We start from the raw sequence: 9,159 nt of genomic DNA, 5'->3' as shown, positions 1-9,159 counted from the left end.
AGGAGACAGCAGATTGCTAGTGCAAGGTCCACTGCTGTTGGGTAATTCAACTAAATTTGAAAGGGTTAACAAATGGGTGGAAGTCAGTCTAAAGATGTTTTCAGGAGACCCATTTTTGGATCTCCCACTCATGGGGATCTCAGATATCCCAGCCCTGCCAGAGGCTGGAGAAGCAGCCTTTCACTGAATTATGGATGAGCCTCTGGAAGATGAAAGATCTATCCAGCCAGCAACCACTAGATCATGTACCGGGATTTTGTATATGACACTCACAGGTCTGAATATGTTCTTAGTGCTTATGATGTGGGCATCTTCACCGATTTGTTGTCTTTACCAGATAACCTGAACCCATAACCTATTCTTTTCTTCTTGGACAGCAGTTTACTCCCATTATATGTATTTTCTTCCAACATAGACACAAATCCTATTCTGTAAAAGGCCTTGGATTGTGTCTCCTTCCTACATCCCCATCTTCACTAGATTTCAGGGTAGGGCATGGTGATTTTTCCACAAAATGCACCCCATGGTGTTTTAGGCAGAGGCCTTAATTTTATACACCTGGAGAGACCTTCCCATGAAGATATCCACATTCCTTTATTTAGGTATCTTCCTACTTGCATTATGTGTTCATTCTGATTTTGAAGCCAGTCCTTGATGACCACATCACCGGCACTCACTGGGGGGCTTATTTACAAGCCGCTTGCACCGCAGGTACATCACTTTTTCCCACGGGAGGCGCAAGGTGGCTTGCAAATAAGCCCCTAGACCAAGATGTCTTGTGCCACAAGGCGGTCATCCATTGGTGTGCATCCTTGGCATCACCTGTTTGAGTTTGTATAATATGCCTGGATGCAAATATGTGCTGAGTCCACTGCATCCCCAATACGGCTGAAATTTACCACACAAATGGGAATGTGGTGCGATTTTCGTTGCATGCATTAACGCCCATGAAACTCCTAATTTACCACTAAGCTCCCTACCTGCTGTAATTGTCAATACTGTTGCTAATGTCCCTGTGTGTCTGGAGTGAAAGTGTTTTTCAATCCCCCTGTTAACTCTAATGTCTATCCTAATGACTGAAGAGGGTGCAGGAAACAGGCTCCACAGTTAATGGAAGAGCTACTCCAAGAAGAGGGGTCACGGCTGTATATGGGCCACAGAGGTTAATTTGAAAAAAACATAAGTGCTTGGGCTCTCGCAAGGAGGCAGCTTGCACCAGCCCATTTCTCCTGTTGTGCAGCGAAAAAACAGAACCAACTACCAACCACGATAGGAGAGAATGTGGCAGAATGGCCAGAGCTGCCACTTCGGAGATGGAGAACCAGGTTCGACTCTGCGTCGGCACAACATCCTGTGATACTTGGCAAATCACTTAATATCCCCATGCCTACCATAAATTAATGTGTCCTTAAATGGAGCTCATGAAAAGTGCTGGTGTTGATTAAGTGCCGGTGCTGAGCACCAGAAAACAATCCTCAAATTAAACACTGTAACTTCGGTCGCCTCAACATTGTATGTGTCATTTCAGTGACTTGGTCAACAGTCTGTGCTCACGACCTGTACCATCACCAACATAGCGCTGCAAAGACAGAGGTATTTTTTTCCGGGGGGCCCATGACTGCATTGTGAAAATACTCTCATAAAACAGGCTGCTGGTAATAAGTTATTCTGTAGCTGCTCATTTTCCACTTAATTATGGATTTACATCCGTGCCACATAATCTATCATCTGCTGCACAATTTGCAGATGTCAACATAAAACGTGTTTCTAAAGTTTAATTGGTTTCTCTTCAGTTTCTAGGTGCTGGATTCAGTTGCTAATGTGGTACTATCAGTGAACTATTGAGGTGTGTTTAGTGTAAAAAATGGTTAAAGAAAAGAGAAATAATTGCGCCACAAAATGTGCATGTTACGGATTTTCTTTTTTTGTCACAAAATGTAGTCAAGAACATATTTTAGTCCTTCCTCCAATGACGCATAATTCAAGTGGCCCTGCATATAAACTACCAAAGCCAGTTATTGTGTGTGTGCGCGTGTGTGTATATCTATCTATATATCAAAGAATCCACAGTGTCGGCGAAGGCAATCCCGTCCCCACCGCAGCAACGTAGACACGGACCAAAGATTTGTGCAGAGTATTCTTTATTTGTTGCAAACTGCCGACATAACGTTTCACCTCCTCAGAGGCTTGTTCACATGACAATATGTTACAGGTACATAGCAGTTTTTAAAGTGACAGTGCTGGATTTGAAAAGTGCACCATGTCAATTTTGACAATTGACAATTTTATTAATAAACTGCATGATTACTTAAAATCTTTACAGTATAAGATAAAAAAAAAGAAACAACTTGATGAACGTCACTTCTCCCCCCTCACTTGACCCATCCACTCATAAAAGTGAATATCACTTTAAGTTAAAATACTAACATGTTAGTCCTGTTTAGCTGACCAAAACAGAGTTCTTTTAAAGGAGTGATGTATAGGTTGCACCAGTGTTTCCCAACTGAAAAGGGGAGGCACATGAATGTTCGGTAGAGTCAATTCATGCACCAAGGGCATTTGACGATAGATGGATTCCTCATGGATCTTTAAACCAGCCCAGGTTGGATAACTGGGCCCGAAGGCTTCCAGTTACTTTGCAGACAATGCCGATAAGTGAGAGTCGAGTGCCATTTTTACCTGGTGTATAAATTTCCCAACTCTGGCTATCAAACAGGTCGTGGAGACTGAGAGGCACCAGTCCGAAGCCTCTCTGCAAGTTCTATAGTCCGTGTTCCGTAAAATCGAAAGGAGCAGGCGATGGCGGTCAATGGCCAGCTTTGTGCAGCAGCACAACAAGTGTAGCCAGGATTCTCTACGGTAGTTGCATAGACCACAGGCTAAGGTGCCATCCGTACGGCCCCATTTGAGGTTGAAGTCCATGATCCTGAGGGCCAAAAGGCGAAAGTACAAAATGTTCACCTCGCGTGAATAGATACTGGGTCTTGCAGGTAAGGTTGAGGTTTGCCTGGAATATATGATTTGTCCAGGGCCTGAGTTAGTGGATTTTGCTGAAGAGATGCAAGGTCAAGTCCAAAGGAAATGATACGGACTTGGCGCTTAACAGCTTGGGCCCAAGCTGAGAATGGAATTTCGTGCAGGGGCAAACTCCTTCTTTCGATTTTCAATGCTGCAATAGCTTGTCCTACCTTTGAGTGCCAGGGAGAGCCCACCTCATCAAAGATTGATTTTAGGGAGTGCTTTAGGCAATGTTCTGGCGCTTTCAATACTCTAATATAGAGTTTTAAAAGGTCCCCCAGTAATGCCAGCTCAGGTCGCTTAAGGCCTATTTCTAGCCTTAATCTGTTGTTCCTTGCGTATCTCGGGCCTGTAGCACCATCTTATAGGCTTTCGCCTGGGCTGCGTTGACCACTTTGTCAAATGCACCTGGGTAGGCTATGTGCCCATATGCAATGGCAGGGATCAGTTTTGCCCTGAGAACTGTCAACATTGGTTCTGCTGAGGGACTGTCCAAGCGAAGGCTTAGGCGTCTTAGCGACAGAATGGTTTTGTCAATTTTTGGTTTAAGCTCCTTCAGATGTTTAACTGCAGAGGCACCCTCAGAGACCCAGGTGCCCAGATAGTTGTAGGATGGGGCAGTGACGATACGGTGCTCCCCCAGAGACCATGAAGCTTCTTTTTTGTGGGGGTATTTGCCAAAGATGATGATTTTGGTCTTGCCCACGTTGATCCGTAAGTCATTTGACTTATTGTATAAGACCAAACTGCTTAAGGCTCTTTGGAGCCCCACCCTAGTGTGGTCCATGATCACCGTGTCGTCTGCGTACTGAAGTATTCCCAAGACGAGCTTCCCCAGTTTTGGAGGTGCTAAGTTGGCATCTTTCAGAGCTGTCCCCATGTCCGCAGTATACAAGTTGAAAAGCATGGGGGCCAAGACGCACCCCTGCTTGAGGCCCGAGTTGGTGTCAATTCTTGCAGTTGTTATTGTAGGGCTTAGCTTCACCTTGACCCAGGTACCCTCATAAAGTGCTTTTATAGCTTTTAGCAGAGCCTGTGGTAGCCCCCAGGAATCAAGTTTTGCCCAGAGCCGGCCCCTGTTCACTCGGTCAAAGGCTGTGGAGTAGTCTATGAAACAGCAGAACAGGGGTGGCTTGTTCCTCGTATTGGCCTTCTTCGCAAGGTAGGAAAGGGCTAAGATGTTGTCGAGAGTTGAGCTATGAGCCCTAAAGCCGGTCTGTGTGGGCGGGAGAATGTCGTTCTTGTCCACCCAGTCCTCCAAATCCCTGAGAAGAAGGTGGGCATATATCTTTGCTTCTATGTCGAGGAGGGCTATGAGCCTGTAATTGGCCGGGTTCGTGTGGTCCCCCTTTTTATGGATGGGGAATAGAATAGAACCTTTCCAAGAGGATGGCAAAATTGCCGTGGCAAAAGAATGGTTATATAAAGGGGTGAGTCTAGATGCAAAAAAGGCTGGGGCAGTTTTCAGAACCTGGGCCGGAATCCCATTTGGACCTGGAGCGCCATCAGTTCTAATGGCCTTGATGCACTTTAGTACCTCCATCTCTGTGAACGATCCGGTGAAGGTCAGGTTTACGCCTTCTGACGTGGCGCTTTCGGGTACGATAATTTCCCCCGCCACCTTGGACCACGCAAGGCTTCCTGCAGTGGGCTGATTTGACTCGCAGGTATACAGCCATTTGGCATACTGTTCCCACACTTTCCCTGCGCACCATGTGACAGAATTACACATAGACATAAACAAAATACTTCTTGCTTGACATAATTCTTATTTGTATTGTTAGCCACCATGCATTGTTAAAACTTATCCTGTTGTAAATAAGCCCAAAGAACTTTTCTTTTTTTGTTTTTCTTTTTTTTTTAAAACCTTTATTTTCAGATTGCACCGTACACAGCGTCTGCCTACAACCCAATCGGGCCGGCCGCTATGACAAAAAATCTGGATACCAGACAACACATTATAACATTAAAGCCATAAATCGCAACATATCGGTGCACTGGCATCAAACACCATAAAGAAAGGATCGACCAGGTTTCGTTTTTATAATTTTGATGAAAACAAGAACAAACATCACAAACACTCACATGGTAAGAGCAATATCTGGGGTGCGAGGTGGAGAGGAGGAGGAAGTCAATTTCTAAAGAATTTAGTGACTACTATCGAGGGGCGGGGGATGGCGAAGAGGATCACAAAGAAATGTTATTAGTCAGTCTTCAGGAACGTCAATTACGGGGACAAAGGAACATCAGCAGTGTACTCGAGTGGAGGGGTGCAGGTATCTCCACGGTACTCATTCCACTGTGACCAAATCCTGCCCCACTTCCTGGGACGGCCCGAGCCTCATAGGCCGTCTTCTCCCGAAACATGCACCAGTCCATGTTTTCCTTCCAGGCAGTTATCCCAGGCGGTCTATGAGAACCCTAGAGTTGCGCTATGTCCCTCTTAGCAACCATGTTGCCAAGAGTTACCCAAAAGGTCTGAGCGGCCGTACAGTCCGTAGGCTCCCAGACATTAAGCAGGCAACGACGCGCCTCAGGTAGAAGAGAGACCCCGGTGACCCACCCCATTATATCATGCACTCTGGACCAGAAAGCGGAGATCACCGGACATTCCCAGATGATGTGGAGAAAGGTGCCACTCATGCCACAACCACGCTTACACAGCCCGTCAATCGAGTATCCCATTCGAACCAGATGCGTACCAGTCATGTAAACTCGATGGAGGATCTTCAATTGCACAAAACGAAGGCGAGCTGGAATAGCCACCTCTTTAGGGGAGGCGATCAATATCTACCAATCCTCGTCATCTAGTTCGAGGCCGTCCGCTATCCAGGAGGCCCGGAGCCGCACCAGAAGATCAGCTCTGGTATTAATGAGCTTTTTATAAATCAAGGAAATCGTACTGTCAGGCACGTGGACCGTCCAGAATACGATCCTCGAGCGGCGAAGACTGGGGGATCTCCGTTCCAGGAGGGCCCAGGAGGGAACAGGGAGACCAGAGCATGGCGCACCTGAAGATATCGAAAATACTCCCTGTCGTCCAGCTGGTACTCCACCTTAAGGGCCTCAAAGGACTTAACTGTGCCTTTGGACCAAAGATCCTCCACCTTGCTAATACCGATCATATCCCATCTATCAAACCCTTTCGATCGCCACAGGCTGCCCAACCTCTCAGAGTCATACAATGGAGTCAGCCGTGTCATCTTATCACCCCAGCCCGCAGCCACAGTCGCATCTCTCCACGCACGCAAAGCACATTTTGTAGGTCCAGTCAGAAGTCGGAATGGCTCCTTCGAATACAAAGCCCTGTTGAAGTTGCCACCCGGCAACAGTAATTTGTCCATAGCGAAGGCAGGGACGGGGCCCGGGGAATACGTCACATGGTTGACTGCGCTCAACTGTGAGGCCCAGTAGTAACGCTTGATGTCCGGAAGGGCTATGCCACCATCATACCATGGCAACGTGAGTTTAGATAAGGAGATACGAGCCCGTCCGTCCCAAATCAATTGCCTCTGGAGCCCCTCAACCTCACGAAAGTAGCTAGAGGGAACAGGGTCAAAGAAATTCTGCAAGGCGTACAAAAATCTAGGGAGGGACATCATTTTGAAGAGAGCCGCACGTCCCAGAGGGGACAAGGGCAAGCCGCGCCACCGTTGGACGTCCCGTTTAAGGCGCCGAAGAGGAGAATATAGATTGCGGTCGTAACGTACAGAGGGATCCAGGGAAATGAAAATTCCCAAATACTTGAACCCAGTCTCCGCCACTTGGATCGGGAATCTACAGGGTAGTGGAGGCAGCACCCCCGCTATAACATATATACACGATTTAGTCCAGTTAATTACGAGCCCCGAGTTTTTCCCAAAAGAGGTGAGGACATCAAAAAGCACGTTAAGGGACTTCTGAGGGGAAGTAAAGTAAAGAAGAATATCGTCTGCGTAGAGAGAGACGCGATCCTCAAGGTCCGGGGCCCACCGGATCCCTTTAATCGAAGGCTCCCACCGAAGCCACGCTGCCAACGGTTCCAATGCCAAAGCAAAGAAGAGGGGGGAGAGCGGGCAACCCTGTCGGTGCCGCGCCCCAGCGGGAACGATCCAGAGACTCTGCCATTAACAACTACCTGGGCCAACGGACGTTCATACAGGAGCTATACCCACGCAATAAAGTTAGGACCAAAACCAAACTTCGAGAGGGTCGCCCACAAATAAGGCCACTCAATAGTGTCGAAGGCCATAGTGGCATCCAGCGAGGCCAAGATGGCGAGTTCAGTAAGCGTCCCTGCTCTCGCGAGAACACCGTGAAGTCTGCGAAGATTAAGCGCCGTATTCCGATGAGGAATGAAACCGGACTGATCCGGATGGATCAGGTCACAGATCACCGTTAGCAAGCGATTCGCTAGAACTTTAGCCAGGATCTTAGGCTCAGCGTTGAGCAACTAAATAGGGCGATAAGAAGTGCAATGATCACGAGGCTTACCCTCCTTGTAGATGACGACTATAGTTGCCAAACGCTGATCAAGGGGAAGGAGACCAGCCTCAAAGGCATCAATGAACATATTGCGCAGATGGGTCGCCATCTTATCAGGCCGTAGCTTATAGAGCTCGATGGGTAGACCATTCGGCCCCATAGCCTTACCCGAACGCAAGGACCGTATAGCGATTGCAACCTCATCCACCGTTATGGGTGCATCCAAAGCGGACCTATCCTCTTCCGACACACAGGGCAGCGCAATATCACGCAGAAGCAAGCGGGAGTCAGATTCGTCTCTATCACTCACCGATCGGTATACTGTCTGAAAATGGTCCACAAAGCATTCAACAATCTCACCTGGATCAGACACGCATTCCCCAGTCACACGGGTGATCACAGGCACCACACGGCTCATTCTCTCAGACTTATCCAACCATGCCAATAGCTTACTAGCCTATCTCCCACATCATAGAGCCTGCCCAGTTGATTCCTGTGCATTACCTTAGCAGCATCGGTCACCAGGGCCCTATAATCAGCCTGTTTCAGCGCTAAGGAGTGCAAGATTGCAGGGGTATCGTCACCGCCCAAGTCACTTTCAAGCGAGGTAATTTCGGCCTCAAAGACTAACAAGTTTCCCCTCTTGGCCTTTTTATCAGCGGCAATGAAGGACAGTGCAGAGCCCCTTACTACAGTCTTGAAGGCCTCCCACAAGGAAATAGGGGAAGAGACGGACCCCTCATTCTCATTAAAATAACAGTCAATAGCCTTGAGAAGTTCAGAACGGAGCTTGGGGTTCCTAAAATACCAAGGATGGATGGGGGGAACTCTACTCCCACTAAAATATCCCACCGAAACCTCAAGCATCAAGGGGGAATGATCAGAGATGCCCCTGGGAAGATGACGAACCCCACGCACCAAGGGGGTATGAGCAGCCAACATCAGAAAGTAGTCAATCCTCGAGAGGCTGCCGTGGGCTCCAGAGCGGAAAGTGTATTGAATTTGCGTGGGGTCCAACATCCGCCAGACATCCACCAACCCGAAAGTCTCTAGCAACTCAGGCAGCCACAACTGAGACGCCGGCAGAACCCTAGGGTGTAGCCGGTCACACTCACCCGAGACCACCGAATTGAAATCTCCACCCAGTATGAGGATACCATCCGGAAGTCCTAGGAGAGTCCTTCCAAGATCGGCGTAGGTGGTAGCCTGGAGCCCCGGGGGAATATAAACAGTAACAATTGTAAGCAACTTCCCCTCCCACCGCCCAGAGACAGCAGCATACCGGCCCCTATCGTCGAGGGCAACTTCATCGATTTCAAGGGGTAGGGAGGATTTAACCATTATGCCGACCCCTCTGAAGCCCGATGTGAACCCAGCGTGCGCTACCAACCGATAGCCTCGTCTATCAAGAGCCTTACAAGCGTTCCCTATCAAATGGGTCTCCTGGACCCTCATTCAGTCCGGTTGCTCCTCCACGCTCCAGCTGACCCACACGCTGGTATCGTACTGTTTTCCTGAATTTCAGCTCCCAACGCTGCATTGTCCTTCATTTGTTTAATTGCTAGCGCTGCACTGTCGCTTCATAGCGCTGAACTGTCGTTTTTATTTGTACCTTCTGAATTGCGCTGCACTGTCGATTTAATTATTTAATTGCATCGCACTGTCGCCTTACTTATT

This window comes from Lissotriton vulgaris, chromosome 5, assembly GCF_964263255.1.
Source record: "Lissotriton vulgaris chromosome 5, aLisVul1.2, whole genome shotgun sequence".
NCBI classification, from domain to species: Eukaryota; Metazoa; Chordata; class Amphibia; order Caudata; family Salamandridae; genus Lissotriton; species Lissotriton vulgaris.
Note: the sequence above shows the minus strand (reverse complement) of the source record.